This window comes from Salmo trutta, chromosome 35 (assembly GCF_901001165.1).
Source record: "Salmo trutta chromosome 35, fSalTru1.1, whole genome shotgun sequence".
NCBI classification, from domain to species: domain Eukaryota; kingdom Metazoa; phylum Chordata; class Actinopteri; order Salmoniformes; family Salmonidae; genus Salmo; species Salmo trutta.
In genome coordinates, this window is record NC_042991.1 from 34116652 (window position 1) to 34142057 (window position 25406).

Here is a 25406-nt window from a genome sequence, read left to right on the forward strand (position 1 = left end):
TGCTTTAAGGCAATATGCTGCTTTAAGGCAATATGCTGCTTTAAGGCAATATGCTGCTTTAAGGCAATATACTGCTTTAAGGCAATATGCTGCAAGTAAAATTCTAATGGCAATCAGCAGTAACAAAGCGTCCTCCTCGCCCCTGGTAAAAACCTGATTAAGAAATGTAAATGTGATGTAATAGATTGTATTGATGTTAATATCTTGCTGTTTTTTCATGCCAAAAACGAAGTGTAATTTTATACTGTATATACAGTACCAGTATCCATGCTGTATCACATCCGGCCGTGATTGGGAGTCCCATAGGGCGGTGCAAAATTGGCCCAGCGTTGTCCGGGTTTGCCTGAGGTAGGCCGTCATTATAAATAAGAATCTGTTCTTAACTGACTTGCCTAGAGGTTAAATAAAGGTTAAATAAAAAATACAAAATAAAACCAGTCAAAAGTTTGGATACACCTACTCATTTGAGGGTTTTTCTTTATTTTTACTATTTTCTACATTGTAGAATAATAGTGAAGACACCAACACTATGAAATAACACATATGGAATCATGTAATAACCAAAAAAGTGTTAAAAAAAATCAAAATATATTTTATATTTTAAATTCTTAAAGTAGCCACTCTTTGCCTTAATGACAGCTTTGCAAACTCTTGGCATTCTCTCAACAAGTTTCACCCCGGAATGCTTTTCTAACAGTCTTGAAGGAGTTCCCACATATGTTGAGCACTTGTTGGCTGCTTTTCCTTCACTCTGCGTTCCAACTCATCCCAAACAATCTCATTTGGGTTGAGGTTGGGTGATTGTGGAGGCCAGGTCATCTGATGCAGCACTCCATCACTCTCCTTCTTGGTCAAATAGCCCTTACACAGCCTGCAAGTTTTGGGTCATTGTCCTGTTGAAAAACAAATGATAGTCCCACTAAGCGCAAACCAGATGGGCTGGCGTATCGCTGCAGAATGCTGTGGTAGCCATGCTGGTTAAGTGTGCCTTGAATTCTAAATAAATCATAGACAGTGTCACCAGCAAAGCACCCCACACCATCACACCTCCCCCTCCATGCTTCACGGTGGGAACCACACATGCGGAGATCATTCGTTCACCTACTCTGCGTCTCACAAAGACATGGAGGTTGGAACCAAAACTCTCAGTGGTGTCTTAGCAGCAATTCGACCATGAAGGCCTGATTCACACAGTCTCCTCTGAACAGTTGATGTGGAGATGTATCTTTTACTTGAACTCTGTGAAGTATTTATTTGGGCTGCAATTTCTGAGGCTGGTAACTTCAATGAACTTATCCTCTGCACCAGAGGTCTTCCTTTCCTGTGGCGGTCCTCATGAGAGCCAGTTTCATCATAGCGCTTGATGGTTTTTGCGACTGCAATTGAAGAAACTTTCAAAATTCTTAAAATGATCCGACTAATCCTTGAGGTAATTATCCGATAAGACTGATGTCTTAAAGTAATGATAGACTGTAGTTTCTCTTTGCTTATTTGAGCTGTTCTTGCCATTATGATCTTGTTGAAATTAAAGAGCTGAGGGATGGGGCTGGAGAAATGTAGCCACTCTCAAATTCATAGATAAAGCTATGGATGCAAAGACTGACCATCCGTGGTTAAAACTATAATTTTGATATCATGTTTTGAGTAAAACAAGCTTATAGTTTTGGATCCTGATGGGGTACAACAGTTGAACTAAGCTCATGAGGCATTTATACGTCTTATTCTTCAAGAATAAATGCGTACATATCATTAATTTATAGATTAATTTGCAGATTGCTCCTTTAATGTGATTACATCTACAGTGCTTGTCGACTGTGAAACATTAATGTTAAAATGACAGCTATGAACATTTCAGAAGTTTTTACAGTATATTACTTCACCATTGCAACAATATGTTTTTTTTTTTTTGTCGAGGCGTTCACTGCAATAAAAACAGTCAAAAACAACTTAAGTGGTTTTTAAGGTCAGTCAGGAGAAAACATTTTGGAATCGTAAGCAAACTGAGCATTCTACTTATGTCACGACTTCGGCCGAAGTTGATGACTCTCCTTGTTCGGGTGGTGTTCGGCGGTCGACGTCACCGGTCTTCTAGCCACCGCCGATCCATTTGCCATTTTCCATTTGTTTTGTCTCGTTTTCATTTCCCAATTACTGGTCATGTATTTAACCCTCTGTTTCCCCCATGTCTTTGCGTGTGATTGTTATTAGTTCAGGTCGGTATGTTCCAGCTGGTTTGTACCAGGTGCTGTTTATCACCCATGCTTTGTGGCAACCGTTCTTTTTGCACTTTGTAAATTGTTTACTTTGTACCGTTGCGTAAAGTACGTTGTTTCACTCATCTCTGCTCTCCTGCGCCTGACTTTATACACCAGCTACACCCACCAACCTGACAACTTATTGTTTCAAGTTTAAAATTCAAAGTTGATTGGCCCAATAAATACATCGGAACTCCTTGTCAAGTTCTCACTAAAACGATTCAAGTCCAGGAGGTGGTAGCCTTTCTATTTCACAAAATTCCCTTCCTTGTTTCCCTGTTTTGTGCCTACTGAAAGCATTCCAGCATTTCTTCTGTAAGCAGCAGCCCCAGCCAGCCCACTCAATATGTGTTATGCTACCACAGCTGACACTACTATTTGTACAATTAGTTTATTACAAAAGGACAATTGGTAAATATATATATTTTTGGTATCTGGGTGGCGGTGGGCTGGTTCTCTAGGGGCCTGGGGGTCTGGATGGTGAGAGGTGGATGTCTGGGGGCCTGGGGGTCTGGGTGGTGAGAGGTGGATATCTGGGGGTCTGGGTGGTGAGAGGTGGATATCTGGGGGTCTGGATGGTGAGAGGTGGATGTCTGGGGGCCTGGGGGCCTGGATGGTGAGAGGTGGATGTCTGGGGCCTGGGGGTCTGGATGGTGAGAGGTGGATGTCTGGGGGCATGGGGGTCTGGGTGGTGAGAGGTGGATGTCTGGGTGCCTGGGGGTCTGGGTGGTGAGAGGTGGATGTCTGGGTGCCTGGGGGTCTGGGTGGTGAGAGGTGGATGTCTGGGTGCCTGGGGGTCTGGGTGGTGAGAGGTGGATGTCTGGGGGCCTGGGGGTCTGGGTGGTGAGAGGTGGATGTCTGGGTGCCTGGGGGTCTGGGTGGTGAGAGGTGGATGTCTGGGGGTCTGGGTGGTGAGAGATGGATGTGTGGGGGTCTGGGTGGTGAGAGGTGGATGTGTGGGGGTCTGGGTGGTGAGAGGTGGATGTCTGGGGGTATGGGGGTCTGGGTGGTGAGAGGTGGATGTCTGGGTGCCTGGGGGTCTGGGTGGTGAGAGGTGGATGTCTGGGTGCCTGGATGTCTGGGTGGTGAGAGGTGGATGTCTGGGTGCCTGGATGTCTGGGTGGTGAGAGGTGGATGTGTGGGGGTCTGGGTGGTGAGAGGTGGATGTGTGGGGGTCTGGGTGGTGAGAGGTGGATGTGTGGGGGTCTGGGTGGTGAGAGGTGGATGTCTGGGTGCCTGGGGGTCTGGGTGGTGAGAGGTGGATGTGTGGGGGTCTGGGTGGTGAGAGGTGGATGTCTGGGTGCCTGGGGGTCTGGGTGGTGAGAGGTGGATGTGTGGGGGTCTGGGTGGTGAGAGGTGGATGTCTGGGTGCCTGGGGGTCTGGGTGGTGAGAGGTGGATGTGTGGGGGTCTGGGTGGTGAGAGGTGGATGTCTGGGTGCCTGGGGGTCTGGGTGGTGAGAGGTGGATGTGTGGGGGTCTGGGTGGTGAGAGGTGGATGTCTGGGTGCCTGGGGGTCTGGGTGGTGAGAGGTGGATGTCTGGGGGTCTGGGTGGTGAGAGGTGGATGTCTGGGTGCCTGGGGGTCTGGGTGGTGAGAGGTGGATGTGTGGGGGTCTGGGTGGTGAGAGGTGGATGTCTGGGTGCCTGGGGGTCTGGGTGGTGAGAGGTGGATTTGTGGGGGTCTGGGTGGTGAGAGGTGGATGTCTGGGTGCCTGGGGGTCTGGGTGGTGAGAGGTGGATGTCTGGGGGTCTGGGTGGTGAGAGGTGGATGTCTGGGTGCCTGGGGGTCTGGGTGGTGAGAGGTGGATGTGTGGGGGTCTGGGTGGTGAGAGGTGGATGTCTGGGTGCCTGGGGGTCTGGGTGGTGAGAGGTGGATGTGTGGGGGCATGGGGGTCTGGGTGGTGAGAGGTGGATGTGTGGGGGTCTGGGTGGTGAGAGGTGGATGTGTGGGGGTCTGGGTGGTGAGAGGTGGATGTGTGGGGATCTGGGTGGTGAGAGGTGGATGTCTGGGTGCCTGGGGGTCTGGGTGGTGAGAGGTGGATGTGTGGGGGTCTGGGTGGTGAGAGGTGGATGTCTGGGTGCCTGGGGGTCTGGGTGGTGAGAGGTGGATGTGTGGGGGTCTGGGTGGTGAGAGGTGGATGTCTGGGTTCCTGGGGGTCTGGGTGGTGAGAGGTGGATGTCTGGGGGTCTGGGTGGTGAGAGGTGGATGTCTGGGTGCCTGGGGGTCTGGGTGGTGAGAGGTGGATGTGTGGGGGTCTGGGTGGTGAGAGGTGGATGTCTGGGTGCCTGGGGGTCTGGGTGGTGAGAGGTGGATTTGTGGGGGTCTGGGTGGTGAGAGGTGGATGTCTGGGTGCCTGGGGGTCTGGGTGGTGAGAGGTGGATGTCTGGGGGTCTGGGTGGTGAGAGGTGGATGTCTGGGTGCCTGGGGGTCTGGGTGGTGAGAGGTGGATGTCTGGGTGCCTGGGGGTCTGGGTGGTGAGAGGTGGATGTGTGGGGGCATGGGGGTCTGGGTGGTGAGAGGTGGATGTGTGGGGGTCTGGGTGGTGAGAGGTGGATGTCTGGGGGTCTGGGTGGTGAGAGGTGGATGTGTGGGGGTCTGGGTGGTGAGAGGTGGATGTGTGGGGGCCTGGGGGTCTGGGTGGTGAGAGGTGGATGTGTGGGGGCCTGGGTGGTGAGAGGTGGATGTGTGGGGGTCTGGGTGGTGAGAGGTGGATGTGTGGGGGCCTGGGGGTCTGGGTGGTGAGAGGTGGATGTCTGGGGGCCTGGGGGTCTGGGTGGTGAGAGGTGGATGTCTGGGGGTCTGGGTGGTGAGAGGTGGATGTGTGGGTGCCTGGGGGTCTGGGTGGTGAGAGGTGGATGTCTGGGGGTCTGGGTGGTGAGAGGTGGATGTCTGGGTGCCTGGGGGTCTGGGTGGTGAGAGGTGGATGTGTGGGGGTCTGGGTGGTGAGAGGTGGATGTCTGGGGCCTGGGGGTCTGGGTGGTGAGAGGTGGATGTCTGGGGGCCTGGGGGTCTGGGTGGTGAGAGGTGGATGTCTGGGGGTCTGGGTGGTGAGAGGTGGATGTCTGGGGGTCTGGGTGGTGAGAGGTGGATGTGTGCCTACTCTCACCACCCATCGCCATCCAGGCCCTCAAGCCCCCATACCCAAACATCTCATTAAACTCTGTGCCAATACCAGGCTGTTTAACATGTAACAGACTCTCTGGGCCAATACCAGGCTGTTTAACATGTAACAGACTCTCTGGGCCAATACCAGGCTGTTTAACATGTAACAGACTCTCTGGGCCAATACCAGGCTGTTTTAACATGTAACAGACTCTCTGGGCCAATACCAGGCTGTTTAACATGTAACAGACTCTCTGGGCCAATACCAGGCTGTTTAACATGTACAGACTCTCTGGGCCAATACCAGGCTGTTTAACATGTAACAGACTCTCTGGGTCAATACCAGGCTGTTTAACATGTAACAGACTCTCTGGGCCAATACCAGGCTGTTTAACATGTAACAGACTCTCTGGGCCAATACCAGGCTGTTTAACATGTAACAGACTCTCTGGGCCAATACCAGGCTGTTTAACATGTAACAGACTCTCTGGGCCAATACCAGGCTGTTTAACATGTAACAGACTCTCTGGGCCAATACCAGGCTGTTTAACATGTAACAGACTCTCTGGGCCAATACCAGCGTGTTTAACATGTAACAGACCCTCTGGGCCAATACCAGGCTGCTTAACATGTAACAGACTCTCTGGGCCAATACCAGGCTGTTTAACATGTAACAGACTCTCTGGGCCAATACCAGGCTGTTTTAACATGTAACAGACTCTCTGGGCCAATACCAGGCTGTTTAACATGTAACAGACTCTCTGGGCCAATACCAGGCTGTTTAACATGTAACAGACTCTCTGGGCCAATAGCAGGCTGTTTAACATGTAACAGACTCTCTGGGCCAATAGCAGGCTGTTTAACATGTAACAGACTCTCTGGGCCAATACCAGCGTGTTTAACATGTAACAGACTCTCTGGGCCAATACCAGGCTGTTTAACATGTAACAGACTCTCTGGGCCAATACCAGGCTGTTTAACATGTAACAGACTCTCTGGGCCAATACCAGGCTTTTTTAACATGTAACAGACTCTCTGGGCCAATACCAGGCTGTTTAACATGTAACAGACTCTCTGGGCCAATACCAGGCTGTTTAACATGTAACAGACTCTCTGGGCCAATACCAGCGTGTTTAACATGTAACAGACTCTCTGGGCCAATACCAGGCTGTTTAACATGTAACAGACTCTCTGGGCCAATACCAGCGTGTTTAACATGTAACAGACTCTCTGGGCCAATACCAGGTTGTTTAACATATAACAGACTCTCTGGGCCAATACCAGGCTGTTTAACATGTAACAGACTCTCTGTGTAACAGGCTGTCTCAGTAGTTAACCTGCTTAGGGCACAGAACTCACTGAGAGCAGAAGGTGACTAGCTGAACACAGGGCTGATGATGAATCTGGGTTATTTTAGGCTGTGGCGAGGTTGTGTAGATTTGAAATGTACTAGCACTCTCTCTGTTTCTCTCTCTGTCTCAATCTCAGTCTCTCTCTCTCCCTCTCTCTCCCTCTCTCTCTCTCGCCATCGCTCTCTCTCTCCCCCTCCTTCCCTCCCTCCCTCCCTCTCTCCCCCCCTCTCTCGCTTTCTCTCGGGTTTTCCTGAGGCCTAAAAACTTTTGATTCGAAGAGGAACCACACAGAAAACTATTAAAATGTTAATTTATTTTCACACTTCATAAATTAGTAAGTAACCACCACATTCAGTTAACCCAATGTTTGGCCTGGAGCCTTAGTCCAGGGTGGATCCAATGCCCACTGCTTTTTACCCCACATACTTTTCAGATTAGTCATGTTATCTTTCAGATTAGTTATGCTATCTTTCAGATTAGATATGTTATCTTTCAGATTAGTCATGTTATCTTTCAGATTAGTTATGCTATCTTTCAGATTAGATATGTTATCTTTCAGATTAGTCATGTTATCTTTCAGATTAGTCATGTTATCGTTCAGATTAGTCATGTTATCTTTCAGATTAGTCATGTTATCGTTCAGATTAGTCATGTTATCTTTCAGATTAATGCAACATTTGGCTACACAAATTGTTGTCTTGTGATCGTTGTCACAATGTTTTCTTACTGTTGATCCTGGTGTTCTTATATTAGCTAGAAACATCTAACTCCATCAGCACTTATCGCCTTGTCTGACATTTATGAGACATATACGAGTCCTAACCCCCTCCGTCTGTTAGGAGCTCTACTCCACACCCTGGCTTTACACTCCACAGTATTAACCTCATTGCTTCCATTCAGTATCTAGCACTCTACTTTCCTGTGTCTTCTCCCAAACCTCCAACTGGGCATGTGAACACCATCCGTGTCAAAGTAGTATAGTATATAGTATAAGTGCAGGTTGTCTGGGGGTTGTCTGGGGGTTGGCTGGGGGTTGGCTGGGGGTTGGCGGAGGATCGGCGGAGGGGGAGTTGTGACAGTTTATTTGGCTCAGCGGAGTATCGGTGGATCTCAGGTTACCACCCCGTGGATCCGTCAGGCCACACACACCTGCTCCTGTCCTTTAAGCATGTCCAACTGCCTGCTGCTTAGAGAAGAAGAGATAGAGAGAGACAGAGAGAGAGAGAGGGAGAGACAAAGAGAGAGAGAAGAAGATAGAGAGAGAGGAAGAAGAGGAGAGATAGAGCGACAGAGAGAGAAAGACGGAGGAAACGAGGAAGGAAGAGTACTTCCCAGATTGAGTGGCATATACTCTGAGCAGGCTGGAGAGAACCAGAGGGGTGGTGTGATGGTTGGTGGAGGGGGGCGGCAGGGGGGGCTCTCTGCTCTGCTCTTGAAAGTTGGGGACTTGAGTGGACCCTCCCATCCCTTACGCAGGCAGCAGCCCCCAAGGGCCCTATAGATAGACTGTGATGCGGCTCTTTAGCTTTCTAACAGATGGTTGCAGACCTGGGTTCAAATATTGTTTGTTTTCTTTCAAATGACTTTAAGCGTTTGATTGAGCCTGTCTGAAGCACGAGAAGCACGAAAAAGGGTGGGGTTACCACTTTTGAGACTGTTTCATTGGTTCCATTGTGCCAGGCAAGCTCAATCAAGCGAAGCAGACATATTTGAACAAATATACATAATACTATTTGAACCCTGGTCTGGGTAACTACAGCCTTCCTTCATGCTACTGCTGTCACAGGATCAGCTGGCTGCAGACTCAGATTGAGATTCTCTGGCTCAGGATCAAGCCTTGGGATCAGGAGAGAGTGAGAAATCCCCTACGAAGACAGGAGCTCTGTGGAAGGCTTTGGTCCTACTGAGACGCTTCTACACCTATCCAGGGGGCTTATGGTTGCGTCTGCTGTATATACAAATACACACATAACAAGCTTGTACGCACACACGCACGAACGTACACACACTCATACGTCTACGCTACACGTCTCTCTCCCTCTTTCTTTCCCTCTTTCTTCCCTCTCTCTCTCTCTCTCTACCTCTCCCTCTTTCTTTCCCTCTTTCTTCCCCCTCTCTACCTCTCTCTACCTCTCTCTACCTCTCCCTCTTTCTTCCCTCTCTCTCTCTCTACCTCTCCCTCTTTCTTCCCCTCTTTCTTCCCCCTCTCTCTCTCTACCTCTCCCTCTTTCTTCCCCCTCTCTCTCTCTACCTCTCCCTCTTTCTTCCCCTCTTTCTTCCCCCTCTCTCTCTCTACCTCTCCCTCTTTCTTGCCCCTCTCTCTCTCTACCTCTCCCTCTTTCTTCCCCCTCTCTCTCTCTACCTCTCCTCTTTCTTCCCTCTCTCTCTCTCTACCTCTCCCTCTTTCTTTCCCCTCTCTCTCTCTACCTCTCCCTCTTTCTTCCCTCTCTCTCTCTCTACCTCTCCCTCTTTCTTTCCCTCTTTCTTGCCCCTCTCTCTCTCTACCTCTCCCTCTTTCTTCCCTCTCTCTCTCTACCTCTCCCTCTTTCTTTCCCTCTTTCTTCCCTCTCTCTCTCTACCTCTCCCTCTTTCTTCCCCCCCTCTCTCTCTACCTCTCCCTCTTTCTTCCCCCTCTCTCTCTCTACCTCTCCCTCTTTCTTCCCCCTCTCTCTCTCTACCTCTCCCTCTTTCTTTCCCTCTTTCTTCCCCCTCTCTCTCTCTACCTCTCTCTCTCTCCCTCTCAAACACCCAGCATTCCAGTTGTTCTGCTGCTAAGTTTTCTCAGCTACCAGCAATACCAGCTATCCCAAACAGTCGGTGGTGTATGAAAAGAAAGCAAAACATTTACTTAATTTTAAAGGGGTGACAAGCCTGCGACACTGAGACCTTTGGCAGGCCAGGGTACTATATAGTGCACTACATTTTCCCAGAACCTTATGGGCCCTATATAGGAAAAAGGGTAGCTTTGGGATGGAGCCCCCAGTCCTTCAGAGGGAGCTACTCCCAGACTTTGGGCCAACATCAATGCTTTGTGCCTTATCTCTAATCCACTGAGAGAGAGAGAGAGAGAGAGAGAGAGAGAGAGAGAGAGAGAGAGAGAGAGAGAGAGAGAGAGATACTATAGGTTAATTAAGAAATCAAACTTGCTTCCTGAGAGTTGGAGTTCTCCTCTCATCAGTCCGTCGAGCCCCCTCTGTCAGTAACAGTTTGACATTTCACTTTAGGCGAAATCACTCAGACCTCAAGCATCTGTTTTAAAGTACCACAGTGTGAGCCCAGTTAGCGGACAGTAAATGTTGTATTACTAAGCCTTGTGCCTATCGTTTATGATCAACATTCTCATGTCCGTCGAGCCCCTTCTGCCAGTAACAGTTTGACATTTCACTTTCGGCGAAATCACTCAGACCTCAAGCATCTGTTATAAAGTACAACCACAGTGTGAGTCCAGTTAGCTTACTAAGCCTTGTGCCTATTGTTTATGACCAACAATCACGTGCTTATAATGGAATTGTTGTGGCTTTTTGTGGGGGCCAATCATTTAGAGCACTATTGCATAATGAAGTAGATCTCAAATGACTTATATGTAATTGTGTGGTTGAGAAGGTAAACAAACGTAAACCAGAGGTGCCGGTTGACCCCAGGCAGGACTACATCATCAGGTAGATGAGATGAGGAGCCAGTGTGGATCTACTGACCCGGGTTGGTAGATCCAGCTGTGTGAGGAGGGCTGGAGCCAGAGACACAAAACAATAGTAACAATCAGTTCCAATTAATGTGGGGTGAGAGAGAGAGAGAGAGAGAGAGAGAGAGAGAGAGAGAGAGAGAGAGAGAGAGAGAGCGAGAGAGAGAGAGAGAGAGAGAGAGAGAGAGAGAGAGAGCGAGAGAGAGAGTGAGAGAGAGAGAGCGAGAGAGAGAGCGAGAGAGAGCGAGAGAGCGAGAGAGAGAGAGAGAAAACACACATCAGAGACACAAATCAATATCCGTGGACTGAGTGGGAGTACGCAGTGGTAGAGACATAGGATCTCCTGACTATAGTCCAACCGCAACTTTCCGTTGCAAAATGTTTTGCTGGGGTGTACATTTGTGAATAAGACCCAGGTTTCCCTGAATCAGTTAAATAATGGGACCGGGGTTGAAAACAAGATTTCAGAACCTAGTTTTCATGTGTAACATATTGATTCTGGCAATTGAAGGGCTGTAATTTTTTGACTTTTTAATACTGTTTTTGACACCAGACCAATCGGTTATCCTTTCCTTTCTAACTGTTTTCCACTGATATGATTATATTTGCTGATAAAACAGATGATTATATTTGCTAATAAAACAGATGATTATATATGCTAATAAAACAGATGAGTATATATGCTGATAAAACAGATGATTATATTTGCTAATAAAACAGATGATTATATATGCTAATAAAACAGATGATTATATATGCTAATAAAACAGATGAGTATATATGCTGATAAAACAGATGATTATATATGCTAATAAAACAGATGATTGACCTGTTCACCGGACGTGCTTGTTGCACCCTCGACAATTACTATGATTATTATTATTTGACCATGCTGGTCATTTACGAACATTTTAACATCTTGACCATGTTCTGTTATAATATCCACCCGGCACAGCCAGAAGAGGACTGGCCACCCCTCATAGCCTGGTTCCTCTCTAGGTTTCTTCCTAGGTTTTTGGCCTTTCTCAGGAGTTTTTCCTAGGGAGTTTTTCCCAGCCACCGTGCTTCTTTCACATGCATTGCTTGCTGTTTGGGGTTTTAGGCTGGGTTTCTGTACAGCACTTTGAGATTTCAGCTGATGTACGAAGGGCTATATAAATAAATTTGATTTGATTTGATTTGATTATATATGCTAATAAAACAGATGATTATATATGCTAATAAAACAGATGATTATATATGCTAATAAAACAGATGATTATATATGCTAATAAAACAGATGATTATATATGCTAATAAAACAGATGATTATATATGCTAATAAAACAGATGATTATATATGCTAATAAAACAGATGATTATATATGCTGAGAAAACAGATGATTATATATGCTGATAAAACAGATGATTATATATGCTAATAAAACAGATGATTATATATGCTAATAAAACAGATGATTATATATGCTGATAAAAACAGATGAGTATATATGCTGATAAAAACAGATGAGCCATGAATTATTCATGTTCTTACCATCTTTTCATTCCATTCATAAATCTTGCATGGGCCTGCTCAGCACCACGACCCTCCAGCACTTGATGTGTTTGTAAGGGCAGAGAAATAGAGATATCATCCATGACTATCCTTGATTATACATTTATCTCATATAGCACGGAGAGAGGAAAAACACATCTGCAGTATTTGGTGTAAGACTGAGACTGTTGACCCATTTTAAACCCAATATCCTGCATCTCAGTAGTCTGATCTTGAAGTCCGTTCTCCTCATCTCTCCACCTTTATCTGCACTGGTGAGAAAGAGTTGGCCTGGTGAAAGAGTTGGCCTGGTGAAAGAGTTGACCTGGTGAGAAAGAGTTGGCCTGGTGAGAAAGAGTTGGCCTGGTGAAAGAGTTGGCCTGGTGAAAGAGTTGGCCTGGTGAGAAAGAGTTGACCTGGTGAAAGAGTTGACCTGGTGAAAGAGTTGGCCTGGTGAAAGAGTTGGCCTGGTGAGAAAGAGTTGACCTGGTGAAAGAGTTGACCTGGTGAAAGAGTTGGCCTGGTGAAAGAGTTGGCCTGGTGAGAAAGAGTTGGCCTGGTGAGAAAGAGTTGACCTGGTGAAAGAGTTGACCTGGTGAAAGAGTTGGCCTGGTGAAAGAGTTGGCCTGGTGAGAAAGAGTTGGCCTGGTGAGAAAGAGTTGGCCTAGTGAGAAAGAGTTGGCCTGGTGAGAAAGAGTTGGCCTAGTGAGAAAGAGTTGGCCTAGTGAGAAAGAGTTGGCCTGGTGAGAAAGAGTTGGCCCGGTGAGAAAGAGTTGGCCTGGTGAGAAAGAGTTGGCCTGGTGAGAAAGAGTTGGCCTAGTGAGAAAGAGTTGGCCTAGTGAGAAAGAGTTGGCCTGGTGAGAAAGAGTTGGCCTAGGTGAGAAAGAGTTGGCCTGGTGAGAAAGAGTTGGCCTGGTGAGAAAGAGTTGGCCTAGTGAGAAAGAGTTGGCCTGGTGAGAAAGAGTTGGCCTAGTGAGAAAGAGTTGGCCTAGTGAGAAAGAGTTGGCCTGGTGAGAAAGAGTTGGCCCGGTGAGAAAGAGTTGGCCTGGTGAGAAAGAGTTGGCCTGGTGAGAAAGAGTTGGCCTAGTGAGAAAGAGTTGGCCTAGTGAGAAAGAGTTGGCCTGGTGAGAAAGAGTTGGCCTAGGTGAGAAAGAGTTGGCCTGGTGAGAAAGAGTTGGCCTGGTGAGAAAGAGTTGGCCTAGTGAGAAAGAGTTGGCCTGGTGAGAAAGAGTTGGCCTAGTGAGAAAGAGTTGGCCTGGTGAGGAAGAGTTGGCCTGGTGAGAAAGAGTTGGCCTAGTGAGAAAGAGTTGGCCTAGTGAGAAAGAGTTGGCCTGGTGAGAAAGAGTTGGCCTGGTGAGAAAGAGTTGGCCTGGTGAGAAAGAGTTGACCTGGTGAGAAAGAGTTGGCCTGGTGGAAGCAGATTCCTGGTTGGCATTGTTTTCAGAGACCAGTATTGCCAGTCACTGCTCCAACCTCTCCATCCTCTCTCTGTGTATGTGTGTCATTCATATTTGTGGACAATGGACAACAAAGTAATCTTCTTTGTCTTCTAATGTTGTACAGAACGTCTCCTAATGTTGTACAGAACGTCTCCTAATGTTGTACAGAACGTCTCCTAATGTTGTACAGAACGTCTCCTAATGTTGTACAGAACGTCTCCTAATGTTGTACAGAACGTCTCCTAATGTTGTACAGAACGTCTCCTAATGTTGTACAGAACGTCTCCTAATGTTGTGCAGAACGTCTCCTAATGTTGTACAGAATGTCTCCTAATGTTGTACAGAACGTCTCCTAATGTTGTGCATAACGTCTCCTAATGTTGTACAGAATGTCTCCTAATGTTGTACAGAACGTCTCCTAATGTTCTCTTCTCCTCTGGCAGGATGATGAGGTGGTGCTTCAAAGTGTCGCCACCATCCAGAAAGAGAATCGCAAGTTTTGTCTGTCCGTGGAGGGACTCGGTAATCGACTATGCTTCCTGGAACCCACATCTGAGGCTAAGGTAAGAGGAGTGTCTTTTAATGCTTGGTACTGATGGTGGCTCTTAATTTCAACCGTTTCGTTGCAGGAGGAAAGTAATCCCGCAGCAGGAGGATTTGAATATCTGAACAAATATGTTAAATAGCCGCCAGGGGTCAGCTGGAAGTGGTGTTTGTATACAATGCAGTACCGTATCTACATTGTACCTTAGACTGCAGGTCCGCTGGGCGCCTGTTCAAGTAGCCTATATTCAGAGCCCTTGACCTTTTCCACATTTTGTTAGGTTACAGCCTTATTCTAAAATGGATTAAATAAAATAAAAAATCCTCAACAATCTATACACAATACCCCATAATGACATCACAATACCCCATAATGACATCACAATACCCCATAATGACATCACAATACCCCATAATGACAAAGCGAAAACAGGTTTTTTATTTTTTTTTACGAATGTATAAAAAAAACTGAAATACCTTATTTCCATAAGTATTCAGCCCCTTTGCTATGAGACTTGAAATGGAGCTCAGGTGCATCCTGTTTCCATTGATCATCCTTGAGATTGATCATCCAGGAGTCCACCTGTGGCAAATTCAATTGATTGGACATGATTTGGAAAGGTACACACCTGTCTATATAAGCTCCCACAGTTGACAGTGAATGTCAGAGAAAAAACCAAGCCATGAGGTTGACGGAATTAACTGTAGAGCTCTGAGACAGGATTGTGTCGAGCCACAGATCTGCTACCAAAAAATGTATGCAGCATTGAAGTTCCCCAAGAACACAGTGGCCTCCATCATTCTTAAATGGAAAATGTTTGGAACCACCAAGACTCTTCCTATTGCTGGCCATCCGGCCAAACTGAGAAATTGGGGGAGAAGGGCCTTGGTCAGGGAGGTGACCAAGAACCTGATGGTCACTCTGACAGAGCTCTAGAGTTCATCTGTGGAGATGGGAGAACCTTCCAGGAGGACAATCATCTCTGCAACACTCCACCAATTAGGCCTTTATGGTAGAGTGGCCAGACAGAAGCCACTCCTCAGTAAAAGGCACATGACAGCCCACTTGGAGTTTGCCAAAAGGCACCTAAAGTCTCTCAGACCATGAGAAACAAGATTCTCTGGTCTGATGAAACCAAGATTGAACACTTTAGCCTGAATGCCAAGCGTCACATCTGTAGGAAACCTTGCACCATCTCTACGGTGAAGCATGGTGGTGGCAGCATCATGCTGTTGAGATGTTTTTCAGTGGCAGGTAGTGGGAGACTAGTCAGGATTGAGGCAAAGATGAACGGAGCAAAGTACAGAGAGATCCTTGATGAAAACCTGCTCCAGAGCGCTGTTACGGACCTCAGACTGGAGCGAAGGTTCACCTTCCAAGCGGACAACAACCCTAAGCACACAGCCAAAACAACGCAGGAGTGGTTTCGGGACAAGTCTCTGAATATCCTTGAGTGGACTGGACTTGAACCCGAAATCTCTGGAGAGACCTGAAAATAACTACGCAGCAACACTCCCCATCCAACCTGACAAAGCTTGATCTGCAGAGAATGATGGGAGAAACTCCCCAAATACAGGTGTGCCAAGCTTGTAGTGTCATACCCAAGAAGAATTTGTGCTGTAAGCGCTGCCAAAGGTGCTTCAACAAAGTACTGAGTAAAGGGTCTGAATACGTATGTAAATGTGATATTTATGTTTTTTTTTAATCTAAATTAGCAAACATTTAAAAAAAATGTTTTTGCTTTGTCATTATGGTGTATTGTGTGTAGATTGATGAGGGGGAAAAAAACAATTTAATCCATTTTAGAATAACAAATGTGGAAAAGGTCAAGGGGTCTGAATACTTTCCAAAAGCACTGTATAAGTATTCACACCCCAATACTTTGTAGAAGCACCTTTGGCAGCGATTACAGTAGTGAGTCTTTCTGGGTAAGTCTCTATGAGCTTTTCACATCTGGATTGTGCAACATTTGCCCATTATTCTTTTCAAAATTCTTCAAGCTCTGTCAAATTGGTTGTTGATCATTGCTAGACAACCATTTCAGGTCTTGCCATAGATTTTCAAGTAGATTTAAATCAAAACTGTAACTCGGCCACTCAGAAACGTTCACTGTCTTCTTGGTAAGCAACTCCAGTGTTAATGTGGCCTTGTGTTGTAGGTTTTTGTCCTGCTGAAAGGTAAATTAATCTCCCAGTTTCTGGTGGAAAGCACACTCAACCAGGTTTAACGCTAGGATTTTGCCTGAGCTTAGCTCCATTCCGTTTCTTCTATATCCTGAAAAAACTGCCCAGTCCTTAACAATGACAAGCATACCCATAACATGATGCAGCCACTACTATGCTTGAAAATATCGAGAGCGGTACTCAGTAATGTGTTATATTGGATTTTCCCCCCAAATAACACTTTGTATTCAGGACATACAATTAATTGCTTTACCGCAGTTTGAGCAGTATTACTTTAGTGCCTTGTTGCAAACAGGATGCATGGGGAGAGAGCGAGAAATGTAAGATAGCACTGCAGTGGATAGCTGCCTTCTTTTCGCTGATCTTAGCTTTTTTTGCACATAATATTTCCGGCATCATTTCCTATGACCGAAAACAGCTTCTGGACATCAGAAGAGCGATCACTAATCTCGATTTGGATGAAGATTTCTACTTCATTGAGTCGACAGCTGTGGATGTACTGCTCATTCCAGACCAGGCCATAATCCCCAGTACTCGAAAGTGGAGGAGACGTCTCAAAAGAGGCAAACGAGCGGGCTCCCTGACGAGACTACTTCGGCGAGCAAATAAACTGACTCTACCTCCGTTCTATTGGCAAACGTACAATCACTGGAGAACAAACTGGATGAGCTCCGTACGAGACTATCCTATCAATGAGACCTGAAGAACTGTAATATCCTGTGTTTCTCGGAGTCGTGGCTAAACAAGGACATGGATAATATACATCTAGCTGGTTTTAACTATGCATCGTCAAGACCTTACAGCAGAGTCAGGTAAGGTTAAGGGGGGGGGGGGTCTCTTTGTTAACAACAGCTGGTGGTGGATCTCTAATGTTGAGGAAGTCTGGAGGTTTTGCTTGCCTGAGTTAGAATACTTCATGATAAGCTGAAGACCTTACTATTTACCAATAGAGTTTTCATCTATATTTTTCGTAACTGTCTATTTACCACCACAAACCAATGCTGGCACTAAGACTGCACTCAACGAGTTGTATAGGGCCATAAGTAAACAAGAAAAGGCACATCCAGAGGCGGCGCACCTAGTGTCTTGTGATTTTTTTAATGCAGGGAAACTGAAATCCGTCTTGCCTCATTTTTACCAGCATGTCACCTGTGCAACTAGAGGTGAAACAACTCTATATCACCTTAATTCCAGACACAGAAATGCATACAAAGCTCTCCCTCGCACTCCATTTGGCAAATCTGACCATAACTACATCCTCCTGATTCTTGCTTACAAGCGAAAACTCCAACAGGAAGTACCAGTGACGTGCTCAATACGGAAGTGGTCAGATGAAGCTATAGGACTGTTTCACTAGCACAGACAGGAACATGTTCCGGGATTCATTTAAATACATTGAGGAGTTTACCACATCAGTCACCTGCTTCATTAATAAGTACATCAATGACATTGTCCCTACAGTGACCGTACGTACATACTGTATCTTAGTCCCCTCCTGTACTCCCTGTTCACCCACAACTGCGTGGCCGTGCACGACTCCAACACCATCATTAAGTTCGCTGACTATACGGCAGTGGTTGGCCTGATCACTGATGACAATGAGACAGCCTATAGGGAGGAGGTTAGAGACCTGGCTGTGTGGTGACAGGACAAACAACCACTTGCTCAACTTCAGCAATACAGAGGAGCTGATCATGGACTACAGGAAACGGAGGGCCGAACACGCCCGCTACCACATTGATGGTGCTGTAATGGAGCGGGTACGAGAGCTTCAAGTTCCTCCACATCACTAAGGAATGATCATGGCCCACACACACCAACACAGTCGTGAAGAAAGCACAACAACATTTCTTTCCCCTCAGGATGCTGAAAAGATTTGGCATGGGCCCTCAGATCGTCAAAAAGTTTTACAGCTGCACCATTGCATCACAGAGCATCTTGAATGGCTGCATCACCGCTTGGTATGGAAACTGTCCATCCGCAAGGCACTACAAATGGTAGTGCGTACGGCCCAGTACATCACTGGGGAAAAAGCGTCCTTCCATCCAGGATCTCTATGCCAGGTGATGTCAGAGGAAGGCCCTAAAAATGGTCAAAGACTCCAGCCACCCAAGTCATAGACTGTTCTCTCTGCTACTCCACGTCAAGCAGTACCGATGCACCAAGTCTGGAACCAACAAAACCCTGAACAGCTTCTACCCCCAAGCCATAAGAATGCTAAATAGTTAGTCCAGGTAGCTATTGGTTAACTATTTAACTATCTGCATTGACCCTTTTTGCACTAACTATTTTGACTCATCACATACGCTTCTGTTTTTTATCTATCCTGTTGCCTAGTCACTTTATCCCTACCTTTTTTTGGTAGGGATACTGTGCAGCCGTCTTCATCGACCTGGCCAAGGCTTTCGACTGTCAATCACCGTATTCTTATTGGCAGATTCCACAGCCTTGGTTTCTCAAATGACTGCCTCGCCTGGTTCACCAACTACTTCTCAGACTGAGTTTAGTGTGTCAAATCGAAGGGCCTGTTGTCCGGACCTCTGGCAGTCTCTATGGGGGTACCACAGGGTTCAATTCTCAGGCTGACTCTTTTCTCTGTATATATCAATGATGTCGCTCTCCCTGATCCACCTCCACGCAGACGACACCATTCTGTATACATCTGGCCCTTCTTTGGACACTGTGTTAACAAACCTCCAAATGAGCTTCAATGCCATACAACACTCCTTCCGTGGCCTCCAACTGCTCTTAAACGCTAGTAAAACTAAATGCATGCTTTTCAACCGTTCCCTTCGCGCCTAGCATCACTACTCTGGACGGTTCTGATTAGAATATGTGGACAACTACAAATACCTAGGTGTCTGGTTAGACTGTAAACTCTCCTTCCAGACTCATATTAAACATCTCCAATCCAAAATTAAATCTAGAATCGGCTTTCTATTTCGCAACAAAGCCTCCTTCACTCACGCTGCCAAACTTACCCTAGTAAAACTGACTACCCTACCGATCCTCGACTTCGGCGATGTCATTTACAAAATAGTCTCCAACACTCTACTCAGCAAATTGGATGCAGTCTATCACAGTGCCATCCGTTTTGTCACCAAAGCCCCATATACCACTCACCACTGTGACCTGTATGCTCTAATCGGCTGGCCCTCGCTACATATTCGTCGCCAGACTCACTGACTCTAGGTCATCTATAAGTCTTTGCTAGGTAAAGCTCCGCCTTATCTCAGCTCACTGGTCACTATAACAACACCCTTCCGTAGCACGCGCTCCAGCAGGTATATCTCACTGGCCAGAGGACACTAGCTATGATTACCAGTTCAGTAGATAGGACACTGGCTATGATTACCAGTTCAGTAGATAGAGGACACTGGCTATGATTACCAGTTCAGTAGATAGAGGACACTGGCTATGATTACCAGTTCAGTAGATAGAGGACACTGGCTATGATTACCAGTTCAGTAGATAGAGGACACTGGCTATGATTACCAGTTCAGTAGATAGAGGACACTGGCTATGATTACCAGTTCAGTAGATAGAGGACACTGGCTATGATTACCAGTTCAGTAGATAGAGGACACGGGCTATGATTACCAGTTCAGTAGTTAGAGGACACTGGTTATGATTACCAGTTCAGTAGATAGAGGACACTGGCTATGATTACCAGTTCAGTAGATAGAGGACACTGGCTATGATTACCAGTTCAGTAGATAGAGGACACTGGCTATGATTACCAGTTCAGTAGATAGAGGACACTGGCTATGATTACCAGTTCAGTAGATAGAGGACACTGGCTATGATTACCAGTTCAGTAGTTAGAGGACACTGGTTATGATTACACTGTCATTACAGTTCATCTCTCGTTGTTCTCTTAGCAAATAACTTACTATAATTGGATGTTCCTCCCTTTGTCTCTCCTATCTAAGAACTCTTTACTATAATTGGATGGTCCTCCCTTTGCAATTAAATCATTATCTATCACAATGGTTTCCCCAAATTCATTTTGATTTCCTAAATGAAAAACATTTCTACAAAGATGGGCCACACTAACTTTAGCCTGTGATTGAAGTCTACTCTTTGCCATAGGAAAGATAAGCCTTTGAGTTCTACTGTTTTTCATCATATAATTCACAACTTATATTGTTCTGTTTGCCCCTGCCTGGTTCCCTTCCCACCAATCAGACCACCTGTAACCCTAGCTAAAGAGCAAAAATCATAGTGACTGTTTTGAGTGTATGTGTGTGTGTGTGTGTATGTGTGTGTGTGATTAACAAGTGATTGACTGTGCCATAGTCATAGCAAATCTTTCTTTCCTTCCTGACTGTTCTATATATCTGTGCCATCACACTGCGTTTTAGCCTGGCAGGAGACCGCTTGTTAAATCCGCTTTGTCTTTTCTGAGTTGTCTGGGTCTCTGTCTGGATCTCTGTCTGGGTCTCTGGGTCTCTGTCTGGGTCTCTGTCAGGGTCTCTGTCTGGATCTCTGTCTGGATCTCTGGGTCTCTGTCTGGGTCTCTGTCTGGATCTCTGTCTGGATCTCTGTCTGGGTCTCTGTCTGGATCTCTGTCTGGGTCTCTGGGTCTCTGTCTGGGTCTCTGTCTGGATCTCTGTCTGGGTCTCTGGGTCTCTGTCTGGGTCTCTGTCAGGGTCTCTGTCTGGGTCTCTGTCAGGGTCTCTGGGTCTCTGTCTGGGTCTCTGGGTCTCTGTCTGGGTCTCTGTCTGGATCTCTGTCTGGGTCTCTGGGTCTCTGTCTGGGTCTCTGTCAGGGTCTCTGTCTGGGTCTCTGTCTGGGTCTCTGTCAGGGTCTCTGTCTGGGTCTCTGGGTCTCTGTCAGGGTCTCTGGGTCTCTGTCTGGGTCTCTGTCTGGGTCTCTGTCACGGTCTCTGTCTGGGTCTCTGTCAGGGTCTCTGTCTGGGTCTCTGTCTGGGTATTTGTCAGGGTCTCTGTCTGGGTCTCTGTCTGGGTCTCTGTCTGGGTCTCTGTCCGGGTCTCTGTCTGGGTCTCTGTCTGCGTCTCTGGGACTCTGTCTGGGTCTCTGTCAGGGTCTCTGTCCTGGTCTCTGTCTGGGTCTCTGTCTGGGTCTCTGTCCGGGTCTCTGGGTCTCTGTCCGGGTCTCTGGGTCTCTGTCAGGGTCTCTGTCTGGGTCTCTGTCTGGGTCTCTGTCAGGGTCTCTGTCTGGGTCTCTGTGTGGGTCTCTGTCTGGGTCTCTGTCTGGGTCTCTGTGTGGGTCTCTGTGTGGGTCTCTGTGTGGGTCTCTGTCTGGGTCTTTGTCAGGGTCTCTGTCAGGGTCTCTGTCAGGGTCTCTGTGTGGGTCTCTGTCAGGGTCTCTGTCTGGGTCTCTGTCTGGGTCTCTGTGTGGGTCTCTGTGTGGGTCTCTGTGTGGGTCTCTGTCAGGGTCTCTGTCAGGGTCTCTGTCAGGGTCCCTGTCAGGGTCTCTGTCAGGGTCTCTGTCCGGGTCTCTGTCAGGGTCTCTGTCAGGGTCTCTGTCAGGGTCTCTGTCTGTGTCTCTGTCTCAGTCTCCATTAAAGGAATAGCTCTCCCGGAAACATAGCTTTGATGAAAGGAGAATCACTGTCTGGCACCCATCTTAACTCATATAATACATTTGATATTTTTGCTCACCACAAAAATGTATTCACTTGGATATACAGGAAGCACCTACTCTCTAAGTACAGTATTGGATAACTCCCTGATCCTCCCTCACATTCATAATAATGACAGAGCGCTCTACTGTGGTAGGAAGCATTGATAGACTAACCAGTGTGTGAGGAGTGATTGGTAGACTAGCCAGTGTGTGAGGACTGGGGAGTGATTGGTAGACTTGGCAGTGTGTGAGGACTGATTGGTAGACTAGCCAGTGTGTGAGGACTGGGGAGTGATTGGTAGACTTGGCAGTGTGTGAGGACTGATTGGTAGACTAGCCAGTGTGTGAGGACTGGGGAGTGATTGGTAGACTAGCCAGTGTGTGAGGACTGATTTGTAGACTAGCCAGTGTGTGAGGACTGGGGAGTGATTGGTAGACTAGCCGGTGTGTGAGGACTGGGGAGTGATTGGTAGACTTGGCAGTGTGTGAGGACTGAGGAGGGATTGGTAGACTTGGCAGTGTGTGAGGACTGAGGAGGGATTGGTAGACTTGGCAGTGTGTGAGGACTGATTGGTAGACTAGCCAGTGTGTGAGGACTGGGGAGTGATTGGTAGACTTGGCAGTGTGTGAGGACTGAGGAGGGATTGGTAGACTTGGCAGTGTGTGAGGACTGAGGAGGGATTGGTAGACTTGGCAGTGTGTGAGGACTGATTGGTAGACTAGCCAGTGTGTGAGGACTGGGGAGTGATTGGTAGACTTGGCAGTGTGTGAGGACTGAGGAGGGATTGGTAGACTTGGCAGTGTGTGAGGACTGAGGAGTGATTGGTAGACTTGGCAGTGTGTGAGGACTGAGGAGGGATTGGTAGACTTGGCAGTGTGTGAGGACTGAGGAGTGATTGGTAGACTTGGCAGTGTGTGAGGACTGAGGAGTGATTGGTAGATTTGGCAGTGTGTGAGGACTGGGGAGTGATTGGTAGACTAGCCAGTGTGTGAGGACTGAGGAGTGATTGGTAGACTAGCCAGTGTGTGAGGACTGGGGAGTGATTGGTAGACTAGCCAGTGTGTGAGGACTGAGGAGTGATTGGTAGACTAGCCAGTGTGTGAGGACTGGGGAGTGATTGGTAGACTAGCCAGTGTGTGAGGACTGGGGAGTGATTGGTAGACTAGCCAGTGTGCGAGGACTGGGGAGTGATTGGTAGACTAGCCAGTGTGTGAGGACTGATTGGTAGACTAGCCAGTGTGTAAGGACTAGGGAATGATTTGCCACGAGGAGTTACAGGTGTTATCGTCACGGTGATCTCAGGTGTTGACACCTCGTTTCCATCTCTTATGGATACAACTGGCTCTGTGCCTATCAGCCCCTCCAGTTTTTTTGTGTTAGTTGTGGCCAAAATGTTGATTTTGCTGAGGCAATAATGACATTTTGCAAATCAATTTACGATGATTTTATAAAATTAGTTTTACGAAAATGCACTGACGAGTGACAAATGTGTATGCTGTAAAAGTGCAGTGATTGGTTAAAATCGCTATCTCTCTTTTTGTAGTGCTGTGATCACTATATTCTGTAATATTGGGATGATTTGACAGTTTCAGTATTGCAGTGATTGGTCGAATTTGCAAGTCCTTGCATACTATGCAGGAAATTGTTCATTTTGCAAAAATCAATGGGATCGCAGAATCACAAAATCCTGGATAGACTGACTACAGTATAACAAGGATGGAAGAAGATGCCCTGAAGCACACCTAGGATCAGTTTTCGCATCCCAAATTCTAACCCTAACGATCAGGTGTGGAAACACAGAGCTGACCTCGGATCAGTGGTTAGAGGCAACGTACTCTTTTAGAAAAGGAATATATTTAATTTCAAATGGGAGGTAACACTACACCGCATAGAGAGAAGAACCAGGTCTGTTATATAGATGAAATTATATCTACAAGGTTGTACAATGTTACCCTTTAGAGTTACCTAACTACAGTAAGCAGACCTCAGTTGTCAATGCTATGAAACTTTAAAGTCTGGGCCTCTCATGGTGCTATGAAACTTTAGAGACTGGGCCTCTCATGGTGCTATGAAACTTTAGAGACTGGGCCTCTCATGGTGCTATGAAACTTTAGAGACTGGGCCTCTCATGGTGCTATGAAACTTTAGAGACTGGGCCTCTCATGGTGCTATGAAACTTTAGAGGCTGGGCCTCTCATGGTGCTAGGAGACTTTAGAGACTGGGCCTCTCATGGTGCTATGAAACTTTAGAGACTGGGCCTCTCATGGTGCTATGAAACTTTAAAGACTGGGCCTCTCATGGTGCTATGAAACTTTAGAGCCTGGGCCTCTCATGGTGCTATGAAACTTTAGAGGCTGGGCCTCTCATGGTGCTATGAAACTTTAGAGCCTGGGCCTCTCATGGTGCTATGAAACTTTAGAGGCTGGGCCTCTCATGGTACTATGATAGTGTAACCACCATGACAGTACTCAGCTTATATTTAATTTCAGAATTGAAGGGTTTGGTTAGGTAACGGGGAAATGAGTTATAAAACCAAATTCTTCAATCAGATTCATTGTATTATGTTGATTCCCATCCAAGCATCTGCTGTTGTAGAAGTTTGTTTGTCAAACATTGATGGTGCCACTGGGGTATCAAAGCAATATGTGTCAGTCCGTTAATTTAAATGTATTTATATCATGGTCAAATTTCATCTGCCATTTTAAGCCTCTTGTAATTGAGACCTACTGCAAGTCATCAGATCTCTCGTCTAATAGAGCGTTTACTGCTATTTATATTTATCTTTGCTAAGATTGGAATTTTCCCTCCCTCCCTCTCGTTTTCCCCCATCCCATCTCCCTCACATCCCTCCCTCTCTCCCGTCTCCCTCACTCCCTCCCTCCTGTCTGCCACCCTCCCTCCCATCTCCCTCCATACCATCTCCCTCCCGTCTCCCTCCCATCTCCCTTCTACCTACCCCCCCTACTCCCGTCTGCCTCCCTCCCTCCCATCTGCCTCCCTCCATCCCTCCTGTCTCCCTCCCTCCCATCTCCCGCCTCCCTCCCATCTGCCTCCCTCCCTCCTGTCTCCCTCCCACCTCCCTCCCTCTCGTCTGCCTCCCTCCTGTCTCCCTCCCTCCCACCTCCCTCCCTCCCTCCCATCTCCCTCCCTCCCACCTCCCTCCCTCCCATCTCCCTCCCTCCCTCCCACCTCCCTCCCTCCCACCTCCCTCCCTCCCATCTCCCTCCTTCCCATCTCCCTCCCTCTCATCTCCCTCCCTCCCTCCCATCTCCCACCTCCCTCCCATCTCCCACCTCCCTCCCTCCCTCCCATCTCCCTCCCTCCCATCTCCCTCCCTCCCATCTCCCACCTCCCTCCCTCCCTCCCATCTCCCTCCCTCCCATCTCCCTCCCTCTCATCTCCCTCCATCCCTCCCTCTGTCCTTCCTGCAGTATGTTCCTCCAGACCTGTGTATCTGCTGTTTCATCCTGGAGCAGTCCCTGTCTGTCCGGGCGCTGCAGGAGATGTTGGCTCACACGGTGCCTAACAACGAAGGGGTGAGTATTGCTGCATTGCCTGTATACATAATCACTGTATAGCCTACCCATTATATTTACATTACCTGTACTCATTATCCCTGTATAATCAGTACACATCAGACCTTGGTCAAAGAAATAAGTGAACTACATTTAGGATTTGTAAAGTATTTGAAAGTATATGACACAGTTGTCTTGTAAACGTGCC

The 25406-nt window shown here is 47.2% G+C and overlaps 1 pseudogene; it reads left to right on the top strand.

The window, feature by feature from the left end:
* Positions 1 to 25406, top strand: part of LOC115175202 (ryanodine receptor 3-like) — a 210010-nt pseudogene that overhangs the window by 15685 nt on the left and 168919 nt on the right.